Here is a 12500-nt window from a genome sequence, read left to right as displayed (position 1 = left end):
CAAAAGATTCGACCACGTGCCGAAAACTTTAGACTTCCGTGAGCTCTCCGGCTTGCACCGAGACCCGAAGTCGACGTGCGAAGCACCACGGGACCCCTTTCGCCTGCAGGTCCCGAGCCGCCTTTATTTGCTGTTACGAGCATCGTGTGCCCCATACCTGCGTGACGAGCACCGCAGGGCGGCAGAGCCATCGCACTTGGCCGGGTGGCAGAGGAGGACCCGACTATTCACAGATAGCGGCCCAACGACTCCCAGAGCCGGTCGTGCGGCGCGCGAGGTCTGCTCTCTTCACAAGAGGCTTTATTAGGGAGTGCTAAGGCAAGGTTCTGTGCCCTCCACCCTCATCGCAACACCCATGGGAGCCTCCGGTCGTCAATAGACCGCCGCACCGGCCTCTGACTGACTCTCAGAATGGACGGAAAGAGCCGGGTAAGCCTTTCAAAAGATTCGACCACGTGCCGAAAACTTTAGACTTCCGTGAGCTCTCCGGCTTGCACCGAGACCCGAAGTCGACGTGCTAAGCACCACGGGACCCCTTTCGCCTGCAGGTCCCGAGCCGCCTTTATTTGCTGTTACGAGCATCGTGTGCCCCATACCTGCGTGACGAGCACCGCAGGGCGGCAGAGCCATCGCACTTGGCCGGGTGGCAGAGGAGGACCAGACTATTCACAGATAGCGGCCCAACGACTCCCAGAGCCGGTCGTGCGGCGCGCGAGGTCTGCTCTCATCACAAGAGGCTTTAGGGAGTGCTCAGGCAAGGGTCAGCCCGCAGCCTTCCTGGCAACACCCAGGGGAACCAGGCCACTCGCGTCTCTCGCCTTCATTTTCGACACGAGCGCCTGCGGAGGGCCACCACCCCCTCCGATTGTCAAGAGACCTCCGCACCGGCCTCTGACTTACTCTCAGAATGGACGGAAAGAGCCGGGTAAGCCTTTGAAAAGATTCGACCACGTGCCGAAAACTTTAGACTTCCGTGAGCTCTCCGGCTTGCACCGAGACCCGAAGTCGACGTGCTTAGCACCACGGGACCCCTTTCGCCTGCAGGTCCCGAGCCGCCTTTTATTTTTGTTACGAGTATCGTGTTCCCCAAACCTGGGTGACGAGCACCGCAGGGCGGCAGAGCCATCGCGCTTGTCCGGGTGGCAGAGGAGGACCAGACTATTCACAAATAGCGGCCCAACGACTCCCAGAGCCGGTCGTGCGGCAGGCGAGGTCTGCTCTCATCACAAGAGGCTTTAGGGAGTGCTCAGGCAACGGTCAGCCCGCAGCCTTCTTGGCAACACCCAAGGGAACCAGGCCACTCGCGTCTCTCGCCTTCATTTTGGACACGAGCGCCTGTGGAGGGACGGCCGGAGTCAACGTGGGGTTTGCCCGCCCTCCAATAGTGTCAAAAGACCGCCGCACAAGTCTCTGACTGACTCTTAGAACAGACAGAAAGAGTTTGTCAAATCTGTCAAAAAATTGACAAAGTGTCAAAAATTCGACTTCCAAGAGCTCTCCGGCATGCACTCATACCTGTCATTAAAGTGCTATGCCCGTGGAACCGTTTTTCGGATGCCTTTCAGAACGGTCCCGCGCCGCCATTTTGTTCTAAAAATCGTGTTCCCATATATCTCCGGGTACCCCGCCAACCTCACTGCGGAAAAACTACAAGTGGCACTGAATGGGTCTGAATTCCAAATTTGACTGCATCGGTCTGGAACTCGGTCCGGTCAAAACCGTTTGGATTTTTCTCGGTCCGGACTTCCGCGACAGACAAAGTTAAAGTTTTCGGGCTGCAGGCACAAAACGACAGCTGGCCATTTGCCGGGCTCAATTCACCCAATTCCTCCGGCACTTCGGAGCACATGTTCGGTGTAAGTTTGCGAATCTTTCCCGATGCTGCAGCATTTTCCTCCGCTGACACTTAGAATATTTTTCACACTTTGCTGAAAATTTTTCTAAGTGTTTTTTTCCAAGTTTTCCTGGTTACTGATTTCTTCTTTTTAAACATTTTTCTAAGTTTTTCTGGTTACTGATTTCTTCTTTTTAAACATTTTTCGCAGTTTGTCTGGTTACTGATTTCTTCTTTTTAAACATTTTTCGCCGTTTTTCTGGTTACTGATTTCTTCTTTTTAAACATTTTTCGCCGTTTTTCTGGTTACTGATTTCTTCTTTTTAAACATTTTTCTAAGTTTTTCTGGTTACTCATTTCTTCTTTTTAAACATTTTTCTAAGTTTTTCTGGTTACTGATTTCTTCTTTTTAAACATTTTTCTAAGTTTTTCTGGTTACTCATTTCTTCTTTTTAAACATTTTTCTAAGTTTTTCTGGTTACTCACTTCTTCTTTTTAAACATTTTTCGCCGTTTTTCTGGTTACTGATTTCTTCTTTTTAAACATTTTTCTAAGTTTTTCTGGTTACTCATTTCTTCTTTTTAAACATTTTTCTAAGTTTTTCTGGTTACTCATTTCTTCTTTTTAAACATTTTTCTAAGTTTTTCTGGTTACTGATTTCTTCTTTTTAAACATTTTTCTAAGTTTTTCTGGTTACTGATTTCTTCTTTTTAAACATTTTTCTAAGTTTTCCTGGTTACTCATTTCTTCTTTTTAAACATTTTTCTAAGTTTTCCTGGTTACTCATTTCTTCTTTTTAAACATTTTTCTAAGTTTTCCTGGTTACTGATTTCTTCTTTTTAAACATTTTTCGCAGTTTTTCTGGTTACTGATTTCTTCTTTTTAAACATTTTTTCGCAGTTTGTCTGGTTACTGATTTCTTCTTTTTAAACATTTTTCGCCGTTTTTCTGGTTACTGATTTCTTCTTTTTAAACATTTTTCGCCGTTTTTCTGGTTACTGATTTCTTCTTTTTAAGCATTTTTCTAAGTTTTTCTGGTTACTCATTTCTTCTTTTTAAACATTTTTCTAAGTTTTTCTGGTTACTGATTTCTTCTTTTTAAACATTTTTCTAAGTTTTTCTGGTTACTCATTTCTTCTTTTTAAACATTTTTCTAAGTTTTTCTGGTTACTCACTTCTTCTTTTTAAACATTTTTCTAAGTTTTTCTGGTTACTGATTTCTTCTTTTTAAACATTTTTCGCCGTTTTTCTGGTTACTGATTTCTTCTTTTTAAACATTTTTCTAAGTTTTTCTGGTTACTCATTTCTTCTTTTTAAACATTTTTCTAAGTTTTTCTGGTTACTGATTTCTTCTTTTTAAACATTTTTCTAAGTTTTCCTGGTTACTGATTTCTTCTTTTTAAACATTTTTCGCAGTTTTTCTGGTTACTGATTTCTTCTTTTTAAACATTTTTCTAAGTTTTCCTGGTTACTGATTTCTTCTTTTTAAACATTTTTCGCAGTTTTTCTGGTTACTGATTTCTTCTTTTTAAACATTTTTCTAAGTTTTTCTGGTTACTGATTTCTTCTTTTTAAACATTTTTCTAAGTTTTTCTGGTTACTCACTTCTTCTTTTTAAACATTTTTCTAAGTTTTCCTGGTTACTGATTTCTTCTTTTTAAACATTTTTCGCAGTTTGTCTGGTTACTGATTTCTTCTTTTTAAACATTTTTCGCAGTTTTTCTGGTTACTGATTTCTTCTTTTTAAACATTTTTCTAAGTTTTTCTGGTTACTCACTTCTTCTTTTATAACATTTTTCTAAGTTTTCCTGGTTACTGATTTCTTCTTTTTAAACATTTTTCTAAGTTTTCCTGGTTACTGATTTCTTCTTTTTAAACATTTTTCTAAGTTTTCCTGGTTACTGATTTCTTCTTTTTAAACATTTTTCTAAGTTTTTCTGGTTACTCATTTCTTCTTTTTAAACATTTTTCGCAGTTTTTCTGGTTACTGATTTCTTCTTTTTAAACATTTTCCTAAGTTTTCCTGGTTACTGATTTCTTCTTTTTAAACATTTTTCTAAGTTTTCCTGGTTACTCATTTCTTCTTTTTGATCATTTTTCTAAGTTTTCCTGGTTACTGATTTCTTCGTTTTGAACATTTTTCTAAGTTTTCCTGGTTACTCACTTCTTCTTTTCAAACATTTTTCTTCGTTTTTCTGTTTACTCATTTAGCACTTTCAGGCACTTTCCCATCATTTCCTCGTTCCCGATTTCACCCTTTAAAACGCTTTCGGGCATTTCCCTAAGTTTTGCGGTTCACTCGTTTGGGACTCACTGACACCTTCTCTAGCTTCCCTGCTCACTTTTTTCGTACTGTTGAGAAAATTCGAACCCTTTCCTTAACTATGCCGGTTACTGACTTCACCGCTTCAGACCCTTGTCCCCGTAATGAAAGATACCATTTCCCACCGTGGGAAATGCACGAAAATCGGACTGAACACGGGGGAGGCTCCCCCCTCGAAGGCGAGACCGTCGGCAGAACCGCCGGGTCAAACCCGGCCGAGCTACCCGGCTTACAAGTCTCAAAGTCGGTATGAGCAGTCACGTCCACCCCCATTCCCTTTTGGACCACTTCCCACGGTTCCAAATGCATGAAAATCGGCCTGTACACGGGGGAGGCACCCGCCTCGAAGACGAGACCGTCGGCAGAACCGCCGGGTCAAACCCGGCTGAGCTACCCGGCTCGGAAGCGCCAAAGTCGGGTTGAGCAGTCACATTCACTCCCATCGACGTTTGGACCACTTCCCACGGTTCGAAATGCACGGAAATCGGCCTGTACACGGGGGAGGCACCCGCCTCGAAGAGGAGACTGTCGGCAGAACCGCCGGGTCAAACCCGGCTGTGCTAACCGGCTCGGAAGCGCCAAAGTCGGGTTGAGCAGTCACATTCACTCCCATCCCCTTTTGGGCAACTTCCCACGGTTGGAAATGCATGGAAATCGGACTGAACACGGGGGAGGCTCCCCCCTCGAAGGCGAGACCGTCGGCAGAACCGCAGGATCAAACCCGGCTGAGCTACCCGGCTTACAAGTCTCAAAGTCGGTATGAGCAGACACGTCCACCCCCATTCCCTTTTGGACCACTTCCCACGGTTCGAAATGCATGAAAATCGGCCTGTATACGGGGGAGGCACCCGCCTCGAAGACGAGACCGTCGGCAGACCCGCCGGGTCAAACCCGGCTGAGCTACCCGGCTCGGAAGCGCCAAAGTCGGGTTGAGCAGTCACATTCACTCCCATCCCCTTTTGGACCACTTCCCACGGTTCGAAATGCACGAAAATCGGCCTGTACACGGGGGAGGCACCCGCCTCGAAGACGAGACCGTCGGCAGAACCGCCGGAACAAACCCGGCTGAGCTACCCGGCTTACAAGTCTCAAAGTCGGTATGAGCAGACACGTCCACCCCCATTCCCTTTTGGACCACTTCCCACGGTTCGAAATGCATGAAAATCGGCCTGTATACGGGGGAGGCACCCGCCTCGAAGACGAGACCGTCGGCAGACCCGCCGGGTCAAACCCGGCTGAGCTACCCGGCTCGGAAGCGCCAAAGTCGGGTTGAGCAGTCACATTCACTCCCATCCCCTTTTGAACCTCTTCCCACCGTTGGAAATGCACGAAAATCGGCCTGTACACGGGGGAGGCTCCCCCCTCGAAGGCGAGACCGTCGGCAGAACCGCCGGGTCAAACCCGGCTGAGCTACCCGGCTTACAAGTCTCGAAGTCGGGTTGAGCAGTCACATTCACTCCCATCGACTTTTGGGCAACTTCCCACCGTTGCAAATGCATGAAAATCGGCCTGTACACGGGGGAGGCACCCGCCTCGAAGTCGAGACCGTCGGCAGAACCGCCGGGTCCAACCCGGCTGAGCTACCCGGCTTACAAGTCTCAAAGCCGGGTTGGGCAGTCACGTTCACCCCCATTCCCTTTTGGATCACTTCCCACGGTTCGAAATGCACGAAAACCGGCCTGTACACGGGGGAGGGTCCGCCCTCGAAGGCGAGACCGTCGGCAGAACCGCCGGGTCAAACCTGGCTGAGCTACCCGGCTTACAAGTCTCAAAGTCGGGTTGAGCAGTCACGTTCACTCCCATCGACTTTTAGACCACTTCCCACGGTTCGAAATGCACGAAAATCGGCCTGTACACGGGGGAGGCACCCGCCTCGAAGACGAGACCGTCGGCAGAACCGCCGGGTCAAACCCGGCCGAGCTACCCGGGTTAGAAGCCTCAGAGTCGGGTTGAGCAGTCACGTTCACTCCCATCGACTTTTAGACCACTTCCCACGGTTGGAAATGCACGAAAATCGGCCTGTACACGGGGGTGGCATCCGCCTCGAAGACAAGACCGTCGGCAGAACCGCCGGGTCAAACCCGGCTGAGCTACCCGGCTTACAAGTCTCAAAGTCGGGTTGAGCAGTCACATTCACTCCCATCGACTTTTGGGCAACTTCCCACGGTTCGAAATGCACAAGATTCGGCCTGAACACGGGGGACGCTCCCCCCTCGAAGGCGAGACCGTCGGCAGACCCGCCGGGTCAAACCCGGCTGAGCTACCCGGCTCGGAAGCGCCAAAGTCGGTATGAGCAGTCACGTTCACTCCCATCCCCTTTTGGACCGCTTCCCACGGTACGAAATGCATGAAAATCGGCCTGTACACGGGGGAGGCACCCGCCTCGAAGACGAGACCGTCGGCAGAACCGCCGGGTCAAACCCGGCTGAGCTACCCGGCTTACAAGTCTCAAAGTCGGGTTGAGCAGTCACATTCACTCCCATCGACTTTTGGGCAACTTCCCACGGTTCGAAATGCACAAAATTCGGCCTGAACACGGGGGACGCTCCCCCCTCGAAGGCGAGACCGTCGGCAGAACCGCCGGGTCAAACCCGGCTGAGCTACCCGGCTTAAAAGTCTCAAAGTCGGTATGAGCAGTCACATTCACCCCCATTCCCTTTTGGACCACTTCCCACGGTTGGAAATGCATGAAAATCGGCCTGGACACGGGGGAGGCTCCCCCCTCGATGACGAGACCGTCGGCAGAACCGCCGGAACAAACCCGGCTGAGCTACCCGGCTTACAAGTCTCAAAGTCGGTATGAGCAGACACGTCCACCCCCATTCCCTTTTGGACCACTTCCCACCGTTGGAAATGCACGAAAATCGGCCTGTACACGGGGGAGGCACCGGCCTCGAAGACGAGACCGTCGGCAGAACCGCCGGATCAAACCCGGCCGAGCTACCCGGGTTAGAAGCCTCAGAGTCGGGTTGAGCAGTCACATTCACTCCCATCCCCTTTTGAACCTCTTCCCACCGTTGGAAATGCACGAAAATCGGCCTGTACACGGGGGAGGCTCCCCCCTCGAAGGCGAGACCGTCGGCAGAACCGCCGGGTCAAACCCGGCTGAGCTACCCGGCTTAAAAGTCTCAAAGTCGGGTTGAGCAGTCACATTCACTCCCATCGACTTTTGGGCAACTTCCCACCGTTGCAAATGCATGAAAATCGGCCTGTACACGGGGGAGGCTCCGCCCTCGAAGGCGAGACCGACGGCAGAACCGCCGGGTCAAACCCGGCCGGGCTACCCGGGTTAGAAGCCTCAGAGTCGGGTTGAGCAGTCGCATTCACCCCCATCCCCTTTTGAACCTCTTCCCACCGTTGGAAATGCACGAAAATCGGCCTGTACACGGGGGAGGCACCGGCCTCGAAGACGAGACCGTCGGCAGAACCGCCGGATCAAACCCGGCCGAGCTACCCGGGTTAGAAGCCTCAGAGTCGGGTTGAGCAGTCACATTCACTCCCATCCCCTTTTGAACCTCTTCCCACCGTTGGAAATGCACGGAAATCGGCCTGTACACGGGGGAGGCTCCCCCCTCGAAGGCGAGACCGTCGGCAGAACCGCCGGGTCAAACCCGGCTGAGCTACCCGGCTTACAAGTCTCAAAGTCGGTATGAGCAGACACGTCCACCCCCATTCCCTTTTGGACCACTTCCCACCGTTGGAAATGCACGAAAATCGGCCTGTACACGGGGGAGGCACCGGCCTCGAAGACGAGACCGTCGGCAGAACCGCCGGATCAAACCCGGCCGAGCTACCCGGGTTAGAAGCCTCAGAGTCGGGTTGAGCAGTCACATTCACTCCCATCCCCTTTTGAACCTCTTCCCACCGTTGGAAATGCACGAAAATCGGCCTGTACACGGGGGAGGCTCCCCCCTCGAAGGCGAGACCGTCGGCAGAACCGCCGGGTCAAACCCGGCTGAGCTACCCGGCTTAAAAGTCTCAAAGTCGGGTTGAGCAGTCACATTCACTCCCATCGACTTTTGGGCAACTTCCCACCGTTGCAAATGCATGAAAATCGGCCTGTACACGGGGGAGGCTCCGCCCTCGAAGGCGAGACCGACGGCAGAACCGCCGGGTCAAACCCGGCCGGGCTACCCGGCTCGGAAGCGCCAAAGTCGGGTTGAGCAGTCACATTCACCCCCATCCCCTTTTGGGCCACTTCCCACGGTTCGAAATGCATGAAAATCGGCCTGTACACGGGGGACGCTCCCCCCTCGAAGGCGAGGCAGTCGGCAGAACCGCCGGGTCAAACCCGGCTGAGCTACCCGGGTTAGATGCCTCAAAGTCGGGTTGAGCAGTCACATTCACCCCCATCCCCTTTCGGCCCCCTTCCCACGGTTGGAAATGCATGAAAATCGGCCTGTACACGGTGGGCGCTCCCCCCTCGAAGGTGAGACCTTCGGCAGAACCGCCGGGTCAAATCCTGCCGAGCTACCCGCGTTAGAGGTCTCAATGTCGGCTTCAGCAGTCACATTCAATCCCATTCCCGTTTGGACCTCTTCCCGCCGATGGAAATGCACAAAATTCGGCCTGAACACGCGGGGCGCTCCCCCCTCGAAGGCGAGACCGTCGCCAGAACCGCCGGGTCAAATCCGGCTGAGCTACCCGCGTTACAGGTCTCAAAGTCGGGTTGAGCAGTCACGTTCACCCCCATCCCCTTTCGGACCCCTTCCCACGGTTGGAAATGCATGAAAATCGGCCTGTACACGGTGGGCGCTCCCCCCTCGAAGGTGAGACCTTCGGCAGAACCGCCGGGTCAAATCCGGCCGAGCTACCCGCGTTAGAGGTCTCAATGTCGGCTTCAGCAGTCACATTCAATCCCATTCCCGTTTGGACCTCTTCCCGCCGATGGAAATGCACAAAATTCGGCCTGAACACGCGGGACGCTCCCCCCTCGAAGGTGAGACCTTCGGCAGAACCGCCGGGTCAAATCCGGCCGAGCTACCCGCGTTAGAGGTCTCAATGTCGGCTTCAGCAGTCACATTCAATCCCATTCCCGTTTGGACCTCTTCCCGCCGATGGAAATGCACAAAATTCGGCCTGAACACGCGGGACGCTCCCCCCTCGAAGGCGAGACCGTCGCCAGAACCGCCGGGTCAAATCCGGCTGAGCTACCCGCGTTAGAGGTCTCAAAGTCGGGTTGAGCAGTCACGTTCACCCCCATCCCCTTTCGGACCCCTTCCCACGGTTGGAAATGCATGAAAATCGGCCTGTACACGGTGGGCGCTCCCCCCTCGAAGCTGAGACCTTCGGCAGAACCGCCGGGTCAAATCCGGCCGAGCTACCCGCGTTAGAGGTCTCAATGTCGGCTTCAGCAGTCACATTCAATCCCATTCCCGTTTGGACCTCTTCCCGCCGATGGAAATGCACAAAACTCGGCCTGAACACGCGGGACGCTCCCCCCTCGAAGGTGAGACCTTCGGCAGAACCGCCGGGTCAAATCCGGCCGAGCTACCCGCGTTAGAGGTCTCAATGTCGGCTTCAGCAGTCACATTCAATCCCATTCCCGTTTGGACCTCTTCCCGCCGATGGAAATGCACAAAATTCGGCCTGAACACGCGGGACGCTCCCCCCTCGAAGGCGAGACCGTCGCCAGAACCGCCGGGTCAAATCCGGCCGAGCTACCCGCGTTAGAGGTCTCAATGTCGGCTTCAGCAGTCACATTCAATCCCATTCCCTTTTGGAACACTTCCCGCCGTTAACAATGCACGATATTCGGCCTGAACACGCGGGACGCTCCCCCCTCGAAGGTGAGACCTTCGGCAGAACCGCCGGGTCAAATCCTGCCGAGCTACCCGCGTTAGAGGTCTCAATGTCGGCTTCAGCAGTCACATTCAATCCCATTCCCGTTTGGACCTCTTCCCGCCGATGGAAATGCACAAAATTCGGCCTGAACACGCGGGACGCTCCCCCCTCGAAGGCGAGACCGTCGCCAGAACCGCCGGGTCAAATCCGGCCGAGCTACCCGCGTTAGAGGTCTCAATGTCGGCTTCAGCAGTCACATTCAATCCCATTCACGTTTGGAACACTTCCCGCCGTTAACAATGCACGATATTCGGCCTGAACACGCGGGACGCTCCCCCCTCGAAGGTGAGACCTTCGGCAGAACCGCCGGGTCAAATCCTGCCGAGCTACCCGCGTTAGAGGTCTCAATGTCGGCTTCAGCAGTCACATTCAATCCCATTCCCGTTTGGACCTCTTCCCGCCGATGGAAATGCACAAAATTCGGCCTGAACACGCGGGGCGCTCCCCCCTCGAAGGCGAGACCGTCGCCAGAACCGCCGGGTCAAATCCGGCTGAGCTACCCGCGTTACAGGTCTCAAAGTCGGCTTCAGCAGTCACATTCAATCCCATTCCCTTTTGGAACACTTCCCGCCGTTAACAATGCACGATATTCGGACTGAACACGGGGGCCGGTCCGCCCTCGAAGTCAACACCGTCCGCAGAACCGCCGGGGCAAATCCGGCTGAGCTACCCCGCCCCCGAACACTCAAAGTCCCTCTGAAGCCTTGCATTCGCCTCCTTGGAAAATTGACGTCAAACATTACCAAAATCGGGGGCACGAGCACTAAAGCTAAGTCTCACCCTTTCCCTATCCCTAACCAGGAACCGAACGCCCACCCTCAGCCTCACACCAACGCCGGTGCCACTCCAGACAGACACACCCTTCAAAACCACACCCATCCGGCCATGCAACTCAAAAAGGGTCCAAATTCAGAAACACCCCCTTCAAAAGGCACTCCATCCTCGGCCACACCACCGGGACATGCTCCCCTCGGCGATAATTAAGCCCCCACCACTATTTGAAGCCAACCGCAGCCGCAACTCGAACGGAGAAATCAGTAACCAATTCAAAAATGCGCTTGGTTACTGATTTCTACTGAGCCGAAAAAATTCTAAGTGTCGGTGGTTACTGATTTATACCAACCCGAAAAAATTCTAAGTGTCAGTGGTTACTGATTTATACCAACCCGAAAATATTCTAAGTGTCAGTGGTTACTGATTTATACCAACCCGAAAAAATTCTAAGTGTCAGTGGTTACTGATTTATACCAAGTCGAAAAAATTCTAAGTGTCAGTGGTTACTGATTTATACCAACCCGAAAATATTCTAAGTGTCAGTGGTTACTGATTTATACCAACTCGAAAAAATTCTAAGTGTCAGTGGTTACTGATTTATACCGACCCGAAAAAATTCTAAGTGTCAGTGGTTACTGATTTATACCAACTCGAAAATATTCTAAGTGTCGGTGGTTACTGATTTATACCAACCCGAAAAAATTCTAAGTGTCAGTGGTTACTGATTTATACCAACTCGAAAAAATTCTAAGTGTCGGTGGTTACTGATTTATACCAACTCGAAAATATTCTAAGTGTCGGTGGTTACTGATTTATACCTACCCGAAAATATTCTAAGTGTCAGTGGTTACTGATTTATACCAAGTCGAAAATATTCTAAGTGTCAGTGGTTACTGATTTATACCAACTCGAAAAAATTCTAAGTGTCAGTGGTTACTGATTTATACCAACTCGAAAATATTCTAAGTGTCGGTGGTTACTGATTTATACCAACCCGAAAATATTCTAAGTGTCAGTGGTTACTGATTTATACCAACTCGAAAAAATTCTAAGTGTCGGTGGTTACTGATTTATACCAACTCGAAAATATTCTAAGTGTCGGTGGTTACTGATTTATACCAACCCGAAAATATTCTAAGTGTCAGTGGTTACTGATTTATACCAAGTCGAAAATATTCTAAGTGTCAGTGGTTACTGATTTATACCAACTCGAAAATATTCTAAGTGTCGGTGGTTACTGATTTATACCAACCCGAAAATATTCTAAGTGTCAGTGGTTACTGATTTATACCAACTCGAAAAAATTCTAAGTGTCAGTGGTTACTGATTTATACCAACTCGAAAATATTCTAAGTGTCGGTGGTTACTGATTTATACCAACCCGAAAATATTCTAAGTGTCAGTGGTTACTGATTTGTACCGACCCGAAAAAATTCTAAGTGTCAGTGGTTACTGATTTATACCAACCCGAAAATATTCTAAGTGTCGGTGGTTACTGATTTATACCAACCCGAAAATATTCTAAGTGTCAGTGGTTACTGATTTATACCAACTCGAAAAAATTCTAAGTGTCAGTGGTTACTGATTTATACCAACTCGAAAATATTCTAAGTGTCGGTGGTTACTGATTTATACCAACCCGAAAATATTCTAAGTGTCAGTGGTTACTGATTTGTACCGACCCGAAAAAATTCTAAGTGTCAGTGGTTACTGATTTATACCAAC

This window comes from Chiloscyllium punctatum, unplaced genomic scaffold, assembly GCF_047496795.1.
Source record: "Chiloscyllium punctatum isolate Juve2018m unplaced genomic scaffold, sChiPun1.3 scaffold_1168, whole genome shotgun sequence".
In the NCBI taxonomy this organism is placed as follows: domain Eukaryota; kingdom Metazoa; phylum Chordata; class Chondrichthyes; order Orectolobiformes; family Hemiscylliidae; genus Chiloscyllium; species Chiloscyllium punctatum.
This window is presented reverse-complemented; position numbering follows the sequence as displayed.